We start from the raw sequence: 11927 nt of genomic DNA on the forward strand, positions 1-11927 counted from the left end.
ACCCACCCCCCCCCCCCCCCCCTCTAGGGTCTAACAATCTCTGCATCCCAAAAATGAAAACACAAGTGGCCTCATTCCAGAGTCAAAGCAATGCGAACGCAGCTTTAATCCAGTTGTAAATGCAGTTCCTAAATATTACCAACGTAGCTTCAAAAAGCTGCCAACGCAGCTTCATTCTGCTGCTCAACGCAGCTTCCATTCTGCTGTCCAACGCAGCTTCAAAAAGCTGCCACGCAGCTTCCATCCGCTGTCCAACGTAGTTTCCAAAAGGTGCCAATACAGCTTCCACATGCTGTCCAACGTAGTTTCCAAAAGCTGCCAACGCAGCTTCCGCCTGCAGTCCAACGCAGCTTCCAAAAGCTGCCAACGCAGCTTCCAAAAGCCGCTAATGCCGCTTGCAAACACTACGTTCAAACGTGGATTGCATTCCAGAACACGGTCTCTGTGTTTGACTCATTCAAACAAGCTGAACGGTTTCAAAAGCGTCTTTTCCCACGATTTGAGGTATTTTTGCCTACTTAGGAGAGATTTTAGGGGTCAATTACACCCCTTATCCTCCTATAAATAAGAGATAAACTCAACTGAGTTAGAGGCTAGATTTTTTTGATCATTGGAAAATCTATGGAGGTCGGCATTCTGGATCTTAGAGATCTTGGAGCATCTTTTAACAACAGAAATCCTGAGAGATTTAGTACTTGGCTCATTAACCGATTTTTCGATTTAAACTAACTCTTTTATAGAGTTTAAATTCGCACGGAGTTCTTAAACTTGTAAAGAGTTCCAGTTAACTTGCCTCACAAGTTTTATTAATTGTTCCAGTGAAATGAGACGATCCGATCGTCAACGATAAGCAAACTCGACACGAGTTTCGAGGGAGGCATCTCATCGCTACCGTGAAGAACCCAGTTTTAAACAAAGGAAAGGATTTCCGTTGATTCCTTCTCTCTTTTGTAAATTGGGAAACAGGTCGAGAAGATTTGTAATTTCTTTTTCTAAGTTTGTTAGAGAGAAATTGTAGCGAGAGAATTATAATTAATTCTTTTTCTGAGTGTGTTAGAGAGAATAATACAAATTTAATTTTCAATTTCTTCTTTGAATTTTTCCACCAAACAAAAGATGGCGACTCCGTTGGGGATTAGCTTCACTGACGAAGAAGTGGTGGCGCAATATGACGTCAACCACATTAGAACAATGGTCGAGACTCTCGCCGTGGAATTCGATCAAGCCAAGTATGAGGAAATACTCTCCATCGGCTCCCTTAGCCCCAAGGCTAAGCGCAAGATCCGCATGTTCACCCACAAGACCAAAGCTCCATTCATTGCTGAATCATCAAAGGAGGCCTTCCCCTTTGATGAAGATTGCTCGAACAGCCCCTCCTCTGAAGGAGTGGACTCGGCTTCTGCTAAACTCGTTCAACGAGTTGAATATCCTACACCTGCATCGACACAACGGGTGTTGGGTCATAAAAGGCCCATTGCGGTGACAAGATCCATCAACGTCGACAACCTCGTTACAAAAGCCTTAAGATAGGCCAAGAAGAATACCGCTCGACGGAGGAGAAAATCCTTACAACAAGCTTATCTCCGAGAGAGCCGATCTCTCAATCAACACAAGAGCCGCCTTTGTCAGCCTCGACTTGAGTGCTACGTTTCAACTCCAGAACGCAAGTCTCAGGGGGGTGAGCCCAAATACGAGCCCTGAGTGATTCAATTAAAATGCAACCCTCAAGGGAGCGTTCAAAAATCATAACGCAGTTTTCAGGAACGCGTTTCAACACCAGAACGCAGTCCTCAGGGATGCGTTTCTCAAATCAAATATAACTCTCAGGAGTGCATTTCAAAATCAAAATGTAGGTCCCCAGACCACGTTAATCTAACTAAACACAGTTCTAGGAACTCATTCCAAAATCCGAACGCAACCCTTAGAGGTGTGTTTCACCAAAACGCACACTTTGGTCTAGTGTTAATCAAGTTAAACACGACCCTCGTGTTTCTTCTGTTAGACCCTAGAGGGGGGGTGATTAGGGTCTTATGCTAATCTAATCCGATTAAATGCCAATTAAAACTAATTAACAAGTTATCCTAGCAAGTATGAAATACAACAATGTATATGAGCTAGGATAAGTAATATGAACAACAAGATATATCCTAACAAAGAGATATATAGCAAAGTATATATGCAAGAATATATAAACAACACAAGGGTAAACAATCTAAACAAGATAGTGGATGATATAGATAATGAGCTAATGACAATGGCGATATAAGATATGAGCATAAATATGAATGAACGCCAAAGCACACTCAAACAAGCAATATGATCACGGAGTTCGGACCTTCCGTCCTACGTCTCCGCTCCCCACTCCCGGGGAGAAATCCACTAACACAATCCGGTTTGGAAGCCGGAACTTCTTCTACACACTCGGTTTTCTAGCTAACCGAAAACTCTACAACTCACACTCTTGCAATCACACTCTACACCCACTAAGTGTTGGACCTAGCCGTGTCTCCCTCAAGTGCTCGGTTACAACCTCTCCCTAGGCACGTCAACCGACGCCACTCCTCTTGGGACGATCCCCGACTCTCACCACACACTCCTCACTCGGTGTACAAGTGTATTACAAAGTGATTCTCACAATAAGCACAAATATGACAAATGATTGTTCTCAAAACAAGGTGAGAACTCAATTAAGCTCACTCTCAATGTCACAAACCCACAACCCTAAATTATACTATGAATGTAAATACAATAAGCTCAAAAGGTTGTGTGTGAACAAAGAGATATAAATCAAAACTAAACTCAATGTAGTTCTAGCTTAATAACAATGATAATCAAATATATAAAAAAGCTAGAAATAGAGTTTAGAAAACTTCTCAATATATCAAGAGTTGGAGGGAGAATAGTTGAATGCCCAAACACCAATAGATGATCTCCTCAAGCTCTTGTAGAATTGAATCACAAAACCGAAACACTCAAATGCTTAAAAGCTTCTTAAACTTAAACAAACACTAAACAAGTTTAAACCCTTGTTAAAACTTTTTAAACCATTCTCTTGACCTTTTGAAAAGATATCAGTAAAGGGGTATTTATACCCTCTAAAGATCTCAGCAAAAAATCCCAAGTCAAAAGACCAAAAAACCATCTTCAACGGCTCTAAAAAGAGCCGTTGGGACTCCAGCGGTCGACCGATGAAAATCGCGGTCGACCGGAAACAAGGTCAGAGTCGCAGGAGACGTCCAGAGAGTCTTCGGTCGACCGGGTGGAAATTTCGGTCGACCGATGGTAAATTTCGGTCGACCGGCGGAAATTTCGGTCGACCGACGGTACTGAAGCAGGTATATCCGATTTTATAAAATCGGTTAAAAATAGTAAAACAGCTCCAAAAATTATAAAATTTTGAGGAAAGGTTCTAGACATGTATAAAAACATATTAGAGAAAGAATTTATGAAAAAGAATTTTCCAGTTGAGAGAAATAAATGTTTTAACACAGAAATATAGTTTCTGAAAATCTGCTGTGATACACGACTTTGTAAAATCAATTAGGCACAGTAAATCAACTCCAAAAATAGTAAACTTTTGTGGGAAGTTTCTAAATATGTAGATAAACATGTCAGAGAAAGAATTTTTCAAATATCACTTCTCATTTGTGAAAACTCATCAGTTTTGTAAAACATGCACGAACATGTGCACAAACGAAAAACGTGAATTTGTAAATTCCTTTAAACATAACAAATCAATTCCAAACTTGATGAAACTTTGAGAAATGTTTGCAAATGATATTTTGAACATGTTACAAGAAGAATTTTCCAATTTGCATTTCTCAATTGTGAAATCTCATTATTTTGCAAAAGTATTCAAAACATGAAAAACCCAAAACCATGCATGTATATATATAACTATATATATACATAGAAACCAAATACGTGTGTGTATATGATATTGAGCTTAAGGTACTTAACACACATAATATAAAACATAAACTAGATTACCCAAGCCGATCTTGATCTTCAATAAGCTTGACTTGGTACACTTTGCGGATGAAGCTTGAAGTTGATCTTTAACTTGAATTGTATGTTGCTTCACTCCACAATTCCGCCAACCTCCATTTGATGTCGTCGTTATGGCGCAATCCATCCATCCTCCAACTACGTTGTTTGTCTACAATACATAGGAATGCACAAACACTAGACAAACAACATTAGTAGTAAATTGTTTGTAAATCATCATCAAAACAAGAAGGCCAACATCTTCTTCAGAATCCGATGTGATTCATCACATTCAAAAAGATCAATATGAATTTAAAATTCATGTTTGCTAAGAACCAGTCCCATCTACTAATGGACAAGGGGTTTCATATCCACCCTCACGCTCTGTGGGAGGTTCCTCTCAAGTTTCTGACTTGTGGGAATTGCCGTCAAGAGAAAGACCAGTGCAACAAGTATCCCACTCATGTCAATGTGAGCGGCGGTCCTCTCAGAATACCAGTGTTGCACATCTGTACCTCAGCGATTGGCATTCGACCGGATGACAAATGTCGCTAGGCCTACCAAGTGACAACGTCGCCATAAGAAGAAAGCTTCAGAAACCGAATATCTCGAGGTCACTTCAATGTGATCGATAAAGAAAAAGTCTCAGCTCTTAGCTCTGATGACTCAAAAACAAGTCGTTCTCCAACCGTTAGAGAAATTTGTGATGAGTTCGAAGGGATATATCGACACACCCAGACTCAAACAGGAGCCATTCCTCCTGTCAACTATAAACGACTTTCTAGAGGAGCAACTTTTGATGAGGAACATTCGACCATGGCAGAATCTCAGTCCTTGAGTTCTTTTGTAGCACACGCGAATCATATTTACGTGACAGAAAGCTCAGATGACCTAGTAAGGAGGGTCGATGAACATTAGGCCATGCTCTAGGCTCAGCAAGAGACCCTTAATCAACTCTGAGTTCTGATGACTCAGCTTATTGCAGAAAAGGTCCCAAAAGCCGAATCCTCCTGAAAAACAAAATCGTCAAAAGGGAAGGATAAAGTGAACGAGAATTCGGACCATGAAGCTCACAGTATAAAATCCACCTCTGAAGAAGAGAAAGATGGTGAGAATGAGCATAATCCTCACTCGGCCAAGATGGAGGAATTAGAAGCTCGTCTCAACGCAATTGGCAATAGGAATGAGCTCCAAGATGGTGGAGTAGTGTGGCCTTATCCCGCAGAATGGGACACAGCTCCCTATCCTCCGAAACTCAAGGCCCTGACTCTACAGGCTTTTGATGGCATGAGATCGCCGAACCAACACATCAATTACTTTAAGTCGCAGACTGGAGATGTGGTAGCAAATGATGCAATATTAACACGTTTGCTCACCGGTACCCTTAAAGGGGTTGCATTTGAATGGTTCATAAAGTTGTCTGCTGGGTTTATTTAGAAATGGGTAGATCTAGAAAGACTTTTCTTAGCCAGGTTCTTTAAGCCTGATTCAGAAGTCTCTATCTCGACTCTTCTCTTCACTAAGCAGAGGAAGAGAGAATCCATAAAGACCTTTGTGGAAAGGTTCCGAAGCATGGCCCTACGATCCTATCAGGTATGACACAATATACTTTGGTGGAAACTTGCAGGAACAACTTACAGACCCATCTCCTGGCTCAAATGGGAGTAGCAGAATGTCGCTCCTGAAAACAGTTGGTCTCACAAAGAGAACAGGCAGAAGAAACTATTGCCCGAGTCAAAGCTGAAGAAGCTAATAAACTGAAGCCATAAGCACAACGCAACCAAGGCAATGCTCCTAGGTCCAAGGGAAAGGAGACTCTGACCATCGATAACAACACTCGGGCACCACCTGTGAAGCAGGGCAAGGCATCGAATCAACAGAGGGTGCCCAAGCAGTACTCATTCAAGGAGGAACACGTGGACACTCTATTTCAGCTACTTCGGAAGAACAACAAACTGAAACTTTCTAAAGTAAAGAAACCTAACGAAGTAGGGAAAATAGATTATCCTAACTACTACCGGTACAACAGAATGTTGGGACATCCAACAAGGAGATGTTATATCTTCAAGGATATTCTATAACACCTGGTCGATGCTAACGTACTCAAACTAAAATCAGAACAAAAGACCGTGTCCACCAATTTGATATCAATTCAGTTTGGAGATTTTCCTCCTGTAGCAACAGTAGATGATGTTATCCATATCCCTAAGGGGGGAATACACATGAAGAATGCTAACCCGCATGGTCAGAAGGATAAATGTTTGGTACCCCTCACTATTCCAAAAGGATAAATCATCCATCCTGACTTAATTAAAGACTAGCAGTGGACAAAAGCATCAACAAAGAAGAAGAGAGGCAAGGCAAAGTCATCTAATATGATTAGCCCCTCTATAAATGAGGATGATGATCATCTCAAACCCCTCACAGACTCATAATAAGAGAGGATCGTCCTTACGACAGATCAAGGAGGTAACCCTTACACCCGATCAGAGAAAATATATTTGAAAAGCTATAGCCAAGATACTCAAGGAGCAGAAGAACTATCCTAGGAGGTTGTGGGTTCTACTCCTAAGAAGACAACCGATAAAGGAAAACAGAAAGAGCTTCACTTCAGCGAGAACCTTCTTAAATAGGAGACTAGAGGATCGAACACTCCCTTCAGATTCAACGTAATGGCGTAATTAGCTAACATACCTGCAAGGATCACCATGTACGAGCTCCTGTGACTGTCCAAGACCATGAGAGAAGCTCTAATTGAAGCTTTGACAAACACGAAAAGCTTTATTACTCAAATTACTCTAGTTCCAGAAGCTTCCAAACAACAATCTTGTGTATAGTGTCTACAAGCAGTAAAAAGTCTTCCATGCATATCATTCACTCATGAAGATATGCAAATTAAACACAAGCATGATAGACCTCACGGGGTACATCGGCTCTTCTGAGATCAGTCGAGTCCATGTTGACCTAGGTTCAGTGCTCAGTATCATGCCATACAGAGTCACGCAAGTTCTAAGGATTCCTCTGCACCAGCTAAGTTCTACCCAGACAACCATCTTCGGCTTCAATGCCAACATCACACGACCCTTGGGTAAAATCAAACTCAGGTGCCAAATCGGAGATCTCAAGTCCTAAGTGACTTGGTATATCATAGATAAGGACACGTCTTACAATTTGTTGCTAGGATAACCTTGGATTCATGCGAATCGCATTGTCCCATCTACTCTTCATCAGGTCATGAAATATGTTGATGAGGAGGGAGAATTCAGAACTCTGATTGTTGAGAAGCAACTCTTCAGAGGAGTGGAGAACTTTCACACCGACTTGGTCTTCTATTTAGATTCCCAAGAGCCTGGGCAATTGAATGAGGCCGCCGACAGTGGTAACGAAGCTGACATCGAGCCCGATCCTGAGGAAGATTGTCCATGGGAGTTGAATTTTGATGTAATGGGTCAGAATGAAGATAATAACAATGTACTGAGTGAAGGCGAGTGGTACATTAATGAAGATTTCAATTTGGTGTACTTGTCTGATGTGTCCTCTAAATATGAACAAATACAGATTGATACAGATGCAGGTATTGATTCATGGCACACATTGTACGTCGAGGCTTCACTTACTTTGCCTCTAAAATCATCCTTCACCACATTCGAAGAGATGGAGTATGTATAGAAGGCTTTCTTCATGGTCCCGTTCAAAAAGAAAGAGCAAAAGCCGATCTATTTCGGTAGGGTCAAACCTAAATTATTCAAGCAAGAGAGTTCAGAGGAGGACCGGGGAGTCCCCCAATTCCATTATCATGAACCTAACTCCATCAAATTAATGAAAGGGATGGGTTATGACTTTGATAAACAAGAAGGTTTAAATTTTGGGAAAGAAAGATGAGCGCCGATTCAGCTTTCTACCCCAGAAGGAAAACCTCTTGATTATTACCATAAAACTAAAAGAGGATTAGGTTATGTCTCAACTCCTCCTCTTTCAGAAGACGAGATCCGCAACTATCTGTGTCAAGATCGTTCATCTGAAACATCCTCATGGGAATACGATGCAAGTATCGGAGCAATATTTAAAAGCATGTCCGTGAACATGGCTTCAGTCAGTCATCTAATCGAAGATGCAGAGGATGACTAAGAATTGATCGAATCAACCAACGATCCTTGGATCAAACGTCTTAACATCTTGTGGGATATGCGTTTTAAACAGTGCGAACCGCCTACCGAAGATAAGATGATCCAGATCAACATGGGGGATGAATCCGATCCTAAGCCAATCTTCATAAGCGAGAGCTTATCACCACCCGAGAAAGAAGACATTATATCTCTCATCAGAGAATATATAGATGTCTTCGCTTGGAATTTTGAAGACATGTCTGGTCTCTATCCTAAAGTAGTTGTGCATCGTCTTAATATTGATCCGGATGTGAAACCCGTCAAACAGCAACAACGCCGGTTTCGTCCAGAGATCATGGAAGCAATTGAGTCGGAAGTCAAGAAGCTTATTGACTTAGGCTTTATCAGAGAGGAACAATACCCTAACTGGGTTGCTAATATCGTTCCCGTGCCTAAGAAAAATAGCAAGGTCCGAATCTGCATTGACTTTCACGACCTTAATGTTGCATGTCTGAAAGACGAGTTTCCACTCCCCATGACAGATATCATGATTGATAATACTTGTGGGTATGAGAGGATATCTTTCATGGATGGGTTTTTAGGATACAACAGATTAAAACGCACCCTAAAGATGAAAATCATACCGCTTTCAGAATACCCCTAGGGGTGTACTATTATACGGTAATGCCCTTCGGACTAAAGAATGCTGGTACAACCTATCAGCGTACCATGAATACAATCATTTCACAAACATCTGCGTAAGAAGATAGAATGTTATATGGATGATATTGTAGTAAAAATCCAAAACAGAGGCGATCATCTTACAGATCTAAATACGATGTTCGACATCATGTGAGCACATCAACTAAAGATGAATCCAACCAAGTCGTTCATGGGGGGTCTCTAGCGGTAAATTCCTAGGATTCATAGTCACATCCAAGGGAATTTCTCTCGACCCAGAAAAGGTTCATGCTATCCAAGAAATGTCGCCTCTAAGAAATATCAAAGAGTTCAGAGGCTTGCAAGACAAATTGGCATACATCCGGAGATTCATATCAAACCTCTCAGGACGTTGTCAGCCCTTCACCAAGTTGATGAAGAAAGGAGTTCTATTTGTTTTGGATGGAGATTGCCAAAAGGTATTTGAGGAGATTAAAAGATACCTCACTGAATCACCGGTTCTTGTGGCCCCGACATCATGAAAACTTTTCCTGTTATACGTGAGGGCCATGGATAATTCTCTTGGAGGTTTATTAGCTCAGAACAATGACCAAGGACACGAGCAAACAATATACTACCTTAACAGAACCATGATTAGAGCTGAACACCGGTATAATCTAGTAAAAAAGGAGTGCATTGGTTTAGTATTTGTTGTCCAGAAGATGTGACACTATTTGGTAGGACAATCGATTCATGTCATCTCCAAATTAAATCCTTTGAGAATGCTAATGACGAAGCCGTCTTCTCTGAATTGTCATCTAGCAAAATGGGTGATCCTCCTATCACAGTATGACATGCAATTTATGCCTCAGAAGGCTGTTAAAGGGAAAGCTTTGGCAGATTTCTTAGCCGACCATCCGGTATCTGAATCATCCAAATTATATGAAGATTTACCAGATGAAGTCACCGAAGCTTGTGCAATTCAAGAAGTTATACAAGTATGGAAAATGTTCTTTGACGGTGCGTCTAGAGCAAAACCTAATGGAGGAATCACTTCTAGTATGGGAGTGGTACTTGTATCCCCAGACGGTCATGTAATCCCAAGAGGATTCTCTCTAATCGAGCCATGCACCAACAATGTAGCAGAGTATAACGCTTTGCTATTAGGGATGCAGTTGCCCGAAGAGCTCAGCATTCGACACCTCGAGACTTACGGTGATTCTCAACTTAATGTGAATCAAGTCCAAGGAGAATATGAAGTACGTAATGAGGACTTAGTCTCATATCACCTCATCGTGCTAGAGTTAGCTCGGAAGTTTGAAGGCTTCTTCATTGAATACATCCCACGAGCCCATAATACATATGTGGATTCTTTAGTCTCATTGGTAACTTCTCTAGCATTGCCACCAAAAGAAGAGATGATGATATTTGTCATGGACGTGATTTGTATCACCCAAAGCTTCCCTTAGAGCATTGCTCAAATGAGACTACATCGGAGATTGCTTGTGCAACTTCAATTGAGATGGAACCTAGGGATTGGCGATTCCCATATATTGACTACATTTTATACGAGATACTACCTAATGACGCTAAAGAGGCAGCCATCATCAAACAGAAGGCTCTTCGATTCTATTATGACGCAGTCTCTCAAACCTTATACCGTAAATACATGATGGAGTCTTACTTAGTTGCCTCTCTAGAAGAGAAGCACATGAGGCTCTCAAGGAAGCTCATGATGGGATGTGTGGAGCTCATTAACCTGGAGCTAAGTTAGGAGACCATCTCCGACGAATTGGCTATTATTGGCTACAGATGTTTTCAGATGTCGTCGACTACGCTAAATGTTGTCATGCATGTCAAATCCACGGTGACTTCATTCATCAACCACCAGGGAACCTGCACCCAACATTGGCATCGTGGCCATTTGAGATATGGGGAATGGATATTGTTGGACTCATCACTCCGTCAACGGCCAATGGACATCGGTTCATCTTGACAATGACCGATTACTTTTCCAAGTGGGTGGAGACAATTCCACTAAAAGAAGTCAAAGCTTCAAACGTGATCAAGTTCATCAAACATCACGTAATCTACCGCTTCGATGTACCAAGGCGCGTAGTCCATGACAATGGAACACAGGTTGTTAGTCATGGTTTTCAGAGATTCTGCAATAAGTTTAGAATCCAAAGTATCGCATCGACGACATACTACCCACCAGCCAATGGCCTCGCAGAAGCATTCAACAAAACCATCGTGAAGTTCCTCAAGAAGTTCGTCTCCAAGAGCAGAAATGATTGGGATGAAAAACTTGGCGAATGTTTATGGGCCTATCGCACAATAGTGAAGACCCCTACGAAATCCACCCCATTCTCTTTGGTTTATGGCTGTGAAGCCGTATTACCATTGGAAATTTAGATCCCGTCTCTGAGAGTCACCCTTGCGACCGGGATGACAGATGAAGAACAACATCAATTGCATCTTCAAGAACTTGAAGTATTAGACGACATGCGACTTCAGGCTCAACAACAGATCGAGTTGTATCAAGCTCGAATCTCCAAGGCTTACAACAAGAAGGTTAAAGAGCGAATCTTCAAGAAGGGCGATTTGGTCTTAGCTGTTAGACGACCTATGGTGATGGCGCACAAGACTAAGAGGAAGTTCAATCCTAAGTGGGAAAGACCCTTCGTAATAGAATTAGTCTATTCAAATGGGGCATACCGTCTCATTAACTAGAAGGGCGACAGACTCATGATGCCTATTAACGAGTAATTTCTCAAGAAATATTACTCGTAAAGTCTGAGATAATGAATCAAATGGGGGTTCATTACTCGGAATTCAATTGAATAAGAGAGTAATAAACCGTGTTAAACATTCCCCAACTTGTATGTCGTCAAGTTAATATTATACCTCTGACGATCGAAATTATCTGGAATTATTCTAGCAATAATAAAGAAAATTTCCAAATTATGCTAGATTGTCATATCAAACAGTGCAGTCAAATACGTTATTAGTTGGGAGTTTGCCAAAAATCCCAAGTGTTAGCCAACAAAAAGAAAAAATGTGCGAGTTATTGAGGAATGACAACGGAATAACAAAAGCATAATTTTGTTCAAAAGAGAAGTTCTGACTGTACAAAAGCATAATGATATGTTACAGAAGTGAAAAAAAATAGTC

Source organism: Asparagus officinalis, chromosome 8 (genome assembly GCF_001876935.1).
Source record: "Asparagus officinalis chromosome 8, Aspof.V1, whole genome shotgun sequence".
Classification (NCBI taxonomy): Eukaryota; Viridiplantae; Streptophyta; class Magnoliopsida; order Asparagales; family Asparagaceae; genus Asparagus; species Asparagus officinalis.